Source organism: Scylla paramamosain, chromosome 37, assembly GCF_035594125.1.
Source record: "Scylla paramamosain isolate STU-SP2022 chromosome 37, ASM3559412v1, whole genome shotgun sequence".
Classification (NCBI taxonomy): Eukaryota; Metazoa; Arthropoda; class Malacostraca; order Decapoda; family Portunidae; genus Scylla; species Scylla paramamosain.
The window spans coordinates 6,575,001-6,585,000 of NC_087187.1; the positions used below are offsets into that span (position 1 = coordinate 6,575,001).

Genomic DNA, 10,000 nt, shown 5'->3' on the forward strand with positions numbered 1-10,000 from the left:
GCTTATTTACTCGCTCATCTTACTCCACTTGCTCAACTCACTCAACTCAATCCACTCGCTCAGTTCAATTACTCCACTCGCTCAACTCACTCACTCCACTCCCTCAACCAAATCCACTCGCTCACCTCACTCCACCCACACCACTCGTTCAGCTCACTCGCTCACTCTGAAGTTCCTTAACTCAAAACTCGTAAAATTAAAAGCAGTAGGAAAGAAATAAAAAAAATAAAATAAGAAATCCTACAAAGCCTGCCTCTTTAAGCCTCACATCAAGGCGGACTGCAAAGAAATAAAGGGGAGGAGAGAGAGGAGGTTCATACTGCAAATTCACAACACATACAATGAAGTGGGAGGATAAATGGAGGAATGAATGATGCACGTATTTGTCTACCTCTATTTATCTAACTATCTATTCGTCTGTATTTATCTATCTATTGATCTAACTGTATATTTCACTTTAAACTTAAGAACACACCCCAAAAATTCTAAGGAGATAATACTAATGTAACAGCATCAGTAATAATAATAATAATAGTAATAATAACAATAATAATAAAAAAATAGTAAAAAATAATAGATAAATATATTATGAACCAATCCCATTTTGAATTCCACAAGTAATGGAAGGGATTTGGACACTTTCAACTTCACAACATAAGAAAGAAAATGAAAAGGAAAAAAATCTGGCCACTTATAACTTCGAGAGAGAGAGAGAGAGAGAGAGAGAGAGAGAGAGAGAGAGAGAGAGAGAGAGAGAGAGAGAGAGAGAGAGAGAGAGAGAGAGAGAGAGAGAGAGAGAGAGAGAGAGAGAGAGAGAGAGAGAGAGAGAGAAATAACCAATGCCACTTTAAACCTCACAGCAAGAAAAAAAAAAACTAAATGAAATAAAACATAAGAATAAATAAATTAAATAAATGCAGCAGCAACAAAATCACATCAGGAAATTCTAATATAAAGTCAAGACTCGTAGTATGACGCAACACAACATAACACAACACAACATAACACAACACAACACAACATAACACAATACCTCTTTAGTTATTCCGGAAACCTGCCCTTAGTACCTTTTGAAGCTACAATTCGTGGAAAAAAAAAAAATGAACCCTTTCTCAAAACTTAAACACGGAACAAAACACTCACAAGACAACAGGAAGTAATGAACTCACTTCCCATAAATATGTGAAGAAAAGATGTTTACAGGTACTCTGGCTCTTCAGGGAACATGTCGGAACATCAGACAAGAGACGCTGCCAGACGCCACCAGGCCTACACGTGGCACTCCCTAGATGGGTGAGTCTTAAGGAATTATATATATTTTTTTAACATTTTCCGTTCAATAAGTTACACACGACATCAATTCAGACGCTGGCTGCGACAAGTGGTCAAGCGCCAAAAGTAAACAAACGAGTAAGTTGTAATTAAAGGTAAGCACAGGGCGCGCGTCGGTCGTTCACCATCGCTTTACTTTGCCTGTCTAGTGTGTCCTAGACAGAGTATATGCAACTGTGTGTTATATCTTGTTATAAAATATATTTTCTTGGCTTTTACGTGATATACTTCTGATTTCGCTACGTTAAATAATTAGAGTTATAAGATGAGGAATAAAACAGTGTTCAGCAGGAAACATTTTCAGATTTTGAAACTTTAACATGGCCCAGTGAACCTTTGAACAAAAAAAATCTATTGACATGCAGCATCTCTTAATAATTCATTAAGAACAGACTCAGACTGCTAAGTAAAATACTCCATGACAATAATTTTAGTGCTTCCTGCTGGCTCAGTTGCGCTGCCTCGGCACTACTCTCTCCAGGAGTTGAGAGAGAGAGAGAGAGAGAGAGAGAGAGAGAGAGAGAGAGAGAGAGAGAGAGAGAGAGAGAGAGAGAGAGAGAGAGAGAGAGAGAGAGAGAGAGAGAGAGAGAGAAAATGTGTATGAAAGCTGCCAGACGCACGATAATTTCTACTATTTCCCCTTAGTCTCTCTCTCTCTCTCTCTCTCTCTCTCTCTCTCTCTCTCTCTCTCTCTCTCTCTCTCTCTCTCTCTCTCTCTCACTATAAATCGTCTGAGGTCAGTGATACGGTTTATAGTGAGGGTCTGTTGTTTATTTTCAACATTTTTACCTTCTCTTTAAAATATTCGAAAGAGATTTGCCTTCCCTTTTCAAGATCACATGACAGAGAAAGACTGAGAGAAAGTGCACTATCACTATGGTAACGCGCCGTTGTGATAGTGCACTCTCTCTCTCTCTCTCTCTCTCTCTCTCTCTCTCTCTCTCTCTCTCTCTCTCTCTCTCTCTCTCTCTTGACAGTAGTTAAGTAATAAGTATACCTTAATAACATAGCTTCCTATAATAATTTCGACACAAAACATAAGGATATTGGTATAAGCCATGCCGTACGACAGTTTGGGCTGGTTGGTGTGGCACGTGTTGATAGAAAAACTTTCATGCCCCCGCAATGAAGTTTTTTTTATTGTCATTTATGGAAACTTTCACGTGTGTAACACTAATTTCTTTTAGTAACAAAAATAATGTTGTGTTAAAACTAGCATCATTATCAACAGCTGCCTCTTCAAACATCTGACATTTACCGAAAGAGATAGTGATGGCGATAACATGGCTGGTGAGGTACACACTGCTATGATTAATGCACGTTAGCTACACGCACGATAGAGATACGATCACATCAATGTTATTTCTAAGATGCAGGGGAAATTATAAGAGAATATATTATTAACTCTACGGTGGTTGGCGCTTGGGACTTTTTCGCACCCAGCTACTCAATTTATATCCTTCAGGTTAGTATCACTTCCTGTCCTTCCTCTTTCTCCTCTTCTGCTGTACTATCCTGTCCCTCCCACTAATAGTTTGCGTAGAATAGTTACCCGAACAGCCTATTAAGGTCCTCTGGGTCTGTTGCTATTAGGTCTTCCTTTGTATTCCTTTTCCTTCTCCTCTTCCTCTACCTCTTCGTCTTCCATCTCCTCTTTCATCTCTACCACCACCACCACCTCACTACCACCTCCTCCTCCTCCTCCTCCTCCTCCTCCTCCTCTTCTTTCTCCAGAACCTCGAGATACTTCCCTTATCAATCACCCTAACCAAACAGCTCTGTCCCTTACTTCCCGTCAAGAAAAGTGAGGCCAAAAATTATCTTTACTTAGAATCTTATGGCGGGGAATTATTGAGACCCAACACTATAAAGCAAAAAATTACAAACATTAAATGAAAATAAAATCAACACGAGAAACATTTGAGTTATATGAGAAAAAAGAAAAGATCACAGAAAAAGGAATTATAACACACACACACACACACAAAGACAAAAGGAAAAAGAGAAAAAAAAAAAATCAACATACAGAAAGTACCCTAACCAAACTTAACCCAACTAAACCTAACCAAACCAAACTTAACCCAACGCAAACTTAACCAAACCCTAACCTAACCTAACCTAACCAAACCCTAACCTAACCTAACCCCAACCTAACCCCAACCTAACCTAACCAAACCCTAACCTAACCTAACCCAACCAAACCTAACCAAACCCTAACCTAACCTAACCAAACCCTAACCTAACCTAACCTAACCAAACCTAACCAAACCTAACCTAACCTAACCAAACCAAACCCAACCAAACCACCTTCATCGGCGACACAAGCCACAAAACAACACTAGGAAGGTGTAAAATAAAACAAATAGAGAGAGAGAAAGAGAGGGAGACATAGAGAAAGAGAAAGAGATTGACGAGTGATAACAAGTGCCCTCAAACGTTACCTTTCCGGCAGGTGTGAATGACGTCCATTGGCTCGTGAAGACAACGACACCTGGAAATATGAAAGAACTTTAATAAAAAATAACCAATGACTTTGATGGAATGAGAGAGAATGACAGGAGAGGAGACGAGAAGAGGCAAGGAGAAAGTGAGTGACAGTAAAGAGAAAAGAGAAGACGATAGGAGGAGGAGGAGGAGGAGGAGGAGGAGGAGGAGGAGGAGGAGGAGGAGGAGGAGGAGGAGGAGGAGGAGGAAGTTGAGTGACAGCTTGAGAAAGAGGAGGAGGACAAGAGAAGGAAAGGAGAATGTAGGAGACTGTAAGAGGACAAGAAGAAGAAGGAAGAGGATGGAAGAGGGAAGGGAGAAAGAAAGAAGGACGACAGTGGAACAAAGGCGAGGAGGAGGAGGAGGAGGAGGAGGAGGAGGAGGAGGAGGAGGAGGAGGAGGAGGAGGAGGAGGAGGAGGAGGAGGAGAAGAGGAGAGCAACAAGATTCCACTACTCACTCAAAATACGTTCACAAAGCTTTCACGACACACACACACACACACACACACACACACACACACACACACACACACACACACACACACACACACACACAAAGTATTATTCCCTAAAAATGTGAAACGAATACTGCAGAAACTTCGGAGTTTAGCGACCACACACACACACACACACACACACACACACACACACACACACACACACACACACACACACACACACACACACACACACACACACACACACACACACACAGAGAGAGAGAGAGAGAGAGAGAGAGAGAGAGAGAGAGAGAGAGAGAGAGAGAGAGAGAGAGAGAGAGAGAGAGAGAGAGAGAGAGAGAGAGAGAGAGAGAGAGAGAGAGAGAGAGAGAGAGAGAGAGAGACTAATCAGTAAGACAGACAGACAAATCGACAAAAAAAAAAACAGGAAAACATTAACATACATACACACATACATACATACATACATACATACATACATACATACATACAGACAGACAGACAGACAGACAGACAGATAGACAGATGCAGTGAGACGAATGAAAAGAAAGATGAAAGGATGAACAAAGTGAAGAACCGGAAGCGCAACTTGAGAGAGAGAGAGAGAGAGAGAGAGAGAGAGAGAGAGAGAGAGAGAGAGAGAGAGAGAGAGAGAGAGAGAGAGAGAGAGAGAGAGAGAGAGAGAGAGAATCAAACGCAAATGAAACAAAGGCAAGTTGCTGGTAAGTAAGACATTCACTCCGTCACTCTGCAAAACACCTGAGATGTTCCCGGGCTCTTTAATCTCCCCACCTGCACAAAAGAGAGACGCGGGACAAGACAAAGACCAAAAATGTGAAATAAAAATAACTAAACACACGTGGAGATAATGAAGTCTGGATAAAAGTGACTCAATAATTACATATAAGTATTTTTTGCCTTATTTTTTTCCATCAAGCGAAATTATTCTTGTTGAGAGAGAGAGAGAGAGAGAGAGAGAGAGAGAGAGAGAGAGAGAGAGAGAGAGAGAGAGAGAGAGAGAGAGAGAGAGAGAGAGAGAGAGAGAGAGAGAGAGAGAGAGAGAGAGAGAGAGAGAGAGAGAGATTTAATTAAGTTGTATAATACGACTGATTATGATATTTTTCTAACACCTCGAAAGAAAGGAAACAGAAAAAAAGGAAGGCTAAAAGAAGAATGAAAACGATACAAAAAAATTGGAAAAAAGGAAGAGCAAAAAAAAAAAAAAAAAACGAAAGAATGGAAACGATACAAAAAAAGTGAAAAAAATGAAGAAAAGAAAGAAGGAATGAAAACGATATGAAAAAAAAGAAAAGAAAAAAGGAAAGGAGTAAGGAAAGAACGAAAAGATGAATGAAAACGATACAAACAGGGAACAAATTAAAGGAGTAAGAAAAGAAAGTAAAAGAATGAAGACGACAAATCACTGCCATCACGTCACTTCAGACTCACGCGCAATAAAACATGAAAAAAGATAAATAACTCAGAACGCGAATAAAAGAATGGGGAGAGGAAAAAAAAAAAAGAGAAAAGAAGAAAGTTAAATTATACGTCTGAAGTGTTCGCCGTCACATTTCACACGCAGGAAAGAAAAAAGAATGAAATAACTGAAAAAAGATAATTACATAGAAAAAGAAAATGAAAGAAAGACAAGTAAAAGAATGTGAAAAAAGAGAAAGGGAATTTGCATCATGTCACAATTGTCAGAGAGAGAGAGAGAGAGAGAGAGAGAGAGAGAGAGAGAGAGAGAGAGAGAGAGAGAGAGAGAGAGAGAGAGAGAGAGAGAGAGAGAGAGAGAGAGAGAGAGAGAGAGAGAGAGAGAGAGAGACGCATCACACCACCAGTTTCAAACGTAAAAAAAAAAAAAAAAAAAAACACGTAACGAAAGAAATCACAGTTAAACAAAGCAAAATCAAAACAAACCCAAACAAAACAAATCAAAGTAAAGCAACACAAAACAACACAAACAAAAGAAAAAGGCATCACACGGATTATGAAAGACGTAAAATCAACACGGTGGTGAAAAAGGACGCGAGGACACCAAAGAGCTCAATGCATTCGAAACACTGAAACAATATTCGAACCACAATAGGCCATTCAAAACACGCTAAAAACTCCCTTTCGAACTCTTGCCCGAACCGCTCACGAACCGCGCCGCACACTCCACCGCCAGCAACCTCTCCCCTCTCCCTCTCCCCCTCCCTCCCTTGTCCTCCTCTCCCGTGACCCTCGCACATGTTACCTTTTCGTCACCGCCGCTCGCCTCTCTCTCTCCCTCTCCCTCCACACAAAGAAAAACAAACAAACAAACAAGCCGAGAAATTTAAAAGTACGTTCTCCAAAACTAAAAGCTGGAAGACTTCTGTAAAAAAATCATGGAAAAATAAAATACTTGAAAATAGAAGTCAAAGAACGAGGAAAAAACTGCACAAATCCCCCTCCCCCTTTCCTCCACAGAAAACGAACTGACGACAAAAAAAAAAAAAAAAAAAATAAATAAATAAATAAATAAAAAAAATAAATAGAAAAATAAACAATATCCAAAAGTTAAAAGACTGAGGATGTGAATGAGTAAAAAAGTCTCGAGAGAAGTACTGTTGAAAGAAGAAGTCGAGGGATGTGAATAAAATAATCTTGAAAAAAAGTCACTCCCCTTTCCATTAACAAAGAAAACAGATAAAAAAAAAAGTGGATAAGAAAACTACTGCAAAGACATACACTTGAAAATAAAAGCAAAAAAAGTGAACGTTAAAAGAATCATAATTTCCAAAACAAATCGGAATGCAAATAAAAAATATATATATATAGGAAAAAAAAAGGAAAATTACGCCACAAAATTACCGTTACTAAAAGAAAGGAACATTTGCAGAACACAAGCAGGTAAACAATACAAATCAGTAACTAGTTAAAAAATATTAGTGATCTAAAAAAAAAAATAAAAATAAGTGTAAATAAATAAACAAACAAAAAAAAAATAACAACAACTAAGTAAACAATCAGAAATAACAAACAAACAAAAAACACGTTACAATACAGAGAGGATATAAGAAAAATAAACAAGACACAAACCACAAAAAAGTAAAAGGGACAAAGAATGTATTGAAAAAGAAATTCCTCCCGCCACGACAAGGACGAACAGGGAAACAGGGAGCCGGGAGGGTATAGAGGACCAACACACACACACACACACACACACACACACACACACACACACACACACACACACACACACACACACACACACACACACACACACACACACACACACAGGTGACAGGCAACACCACACACACAACACTGATGATACGGCAACATTGTACACACAACACTGGTGATGCGATAAAACACCACCACCCAGAGAAGGAAAACAAATGGAAAACAGAATAAAAAGTAAAATATAATACAAAATAAGAGTATAGCATAAGACTTTTACAAGAAAATATTAAAAGAAATAGTACAAAAATAAGCTACATAAAGAAACATCAAACGCACAATAATAAAGTGAAAAAAAAAAAAAAAAACCAAAGGCAAAGAGAAAATAACAGTATAGCGAAATGATTTATTATGATAAGAAAAAATAAATAAATCAACTGCATAAAATACATGTACATTAAGAAGTGAAATAAAGTTAAATAAGACCCAAATAAATGAAATAAGAGAAAAAAAATACTGTATACAAAGATATGAAAAAGTAAACAAATCATAAAAAAACAATAAAAACACTAAAAGAAAACAAAATAAAGAAAAAAACAAAGGAAAACAAAAAGAAAAAATAGTAAAACACAACAAAGGAAAAAAAAAACGAGAATCTAAACAACAAAAACAAACAAAAAATAAAACAAAACGTTTCCCCCACAAACAAAACATAATCAAACCCCCAAACAAAACAAAGGACCAATTAATTTAATGTCTAACCAAACAATACTAAGAAAAATTAACACACTACCACCCTCACGCCCTAATTGACGAGGGCACGTAATGGTCCTGCTGTGAGGGGAGAGCGGAGAGAGAGAGAGAGAGAGGGGAAAAGTAGGGGAAAGAGAGAGAGAGAGGGGGGCGAAGTAGGGGAGAGAGGGAGAAAGTGAGAAGGGTAGATAAGATGGGACAAATAGAGGAGAGGAGAAAAGGAGAAGTGAGAAGAGGGAACAACAAAGCGGGAAGGAAAGAAGAAGGAAAAAAGGGATGAAAGGGAAAAGGGAGCAGGAGGTAAAAGTAAGAACAGGAAGAAACGGAAAGAAGAACAGCATATAAATAAAATAAATAAAAGAAAGAGACGACAGGGGATAAGAAAATGAAGCAAAGAAGAAGAGAAGAGTAAAGGTGGGGAGAAAAAAGAAAAGTGTAGGTGACGATAAAGAGAAAGAGAAGAAGGAAGAAGGAAAGGGGAAAGCGAAGAAAGAATAACGAGAGAGAGAGAGAGAGAGAGAGAGAGAGAGAGAGAGAGAGAGAGAGAGAGAGAGAGAGAGAGAGAGAGAGAGAGAGAGAGAGAGAGAGAGAGAGAGAGAGAGAGAGAGAGAGAGAGAATGAATGACAAAAAATAGACAAATGAAAAAAAGAGGAAAAGAAAGAAAAAAAAAGTGAATGAGCGGGTGATCAAAAGGTAGACAGAAGAGGTGAATAATGAGAGGGATGAGGAAGAGGAAGAGGAGGAGGCAATAAAGAGAGGGATGAGAGGGATAATGAGAATAAAAAAAAGGGGGAAGGGAAGGTGAATAATGGGAGACGCTGGGAATAGAGAAGATGAGGAGGAGGAGGAGGAGGAGGAGGAGGAGGAGGAGGAGGAGGAGGAGGAGGAGGAGGAGGAGGAGGAGGAGGAGGAGGAGGAAGCACGGCACCACGAGAATTGCAAGTCCAACTATTTGCAAATTACAACTCTCGCTGCTGAATTTATGGCCAACACCGATCTGTGACTCAATCTGCGCCGAGGACCACGCCGGGCCAGGAAGAGCAGGAGGAGGAGGAGGAGGAGGAGGAGGAGGAGGAGGAGGAGGAGGAGGAGGAGGAGGAGGAGGAGGAGGAGGAGGAGGAGAAGGAGGAGGAGGAGGAGGAGGAGATCTTTGACTCAATCTGGCCACCGAGGACGAGGCGAGACGAGGGTGAAGAGGAAGACAAGCAGAGGGATTAGAATGGGAAGGGTTAAGATTACTACTGCATAGAGGATAAGACGAGAGGAGAGGAGAGGAGAGGAGAGGAGACGAGACGAGACGAGACGAGACGAGACGAGACGAGACAAGGAAGGAGAGAAGGAGGGCCAGGAAGAGAAAGATTAGAGTGAGGAGGGAACAGGAAAGAGGGAACAGGAGGAAGAAGAGGAAGTGGAGACGACGACGAAGAAACTGTGAAGAGGAAGAGGAAAAGGTGGATGAAATGAGGAGTAAAAGATAAGGGCAAAGGCGAGGAGAAGGAGGAAGATAAGGATAATGACGAGGAAGAGAAGGAAAAAGATAAAAATGAGGAAAATTAGATTAAAACGACGAGGAGAGAAAACGAGAAAAAAAGAAAAATGGACAAAAGTAAAAGAAAAAAAATACTAAGAAGAAAACAACGACAACAGCAACAACAGCAAGGGCGAGGACAGGAGGACGGTGGAAAGGAACAAAGTAAAAAGGGTGAGGAGAATGGTACTGAGGACTGAGGGGAGAGGAGAAGGTGGGGATGAGAGGGAGGTGTGAGGTGGTGTGGGCGTGTTCCCGAGGCGCTGTAATTACTGATATTTATTTTGATT

General features: G+C 39.9%; 1 long non-coding RNA gene across 3 annotated transcripts in view; it reads right to left on the reverse strand.

Moving 5' to 3' along the window:
- LOC135091449 (uncharacterized) overlaps nt 1-10,000 on the reverse strand; it is a 155,632-nt gene that overhangs the window by 53,707 nt on the left and 91,925 nt on the right. For all 3 annotated transcript variants that reach the window (XR_010262509.1, XR_010262508.1, XR_010262511.1), the window contains one exon: nt 3,774-3,823. This is a non-coding gene — a long non-coding RNA (uncharacterized LOC135091449). The remainder of the gene's footprint in view (nt 1-3,773; nt 3,824-10,000) is intronic.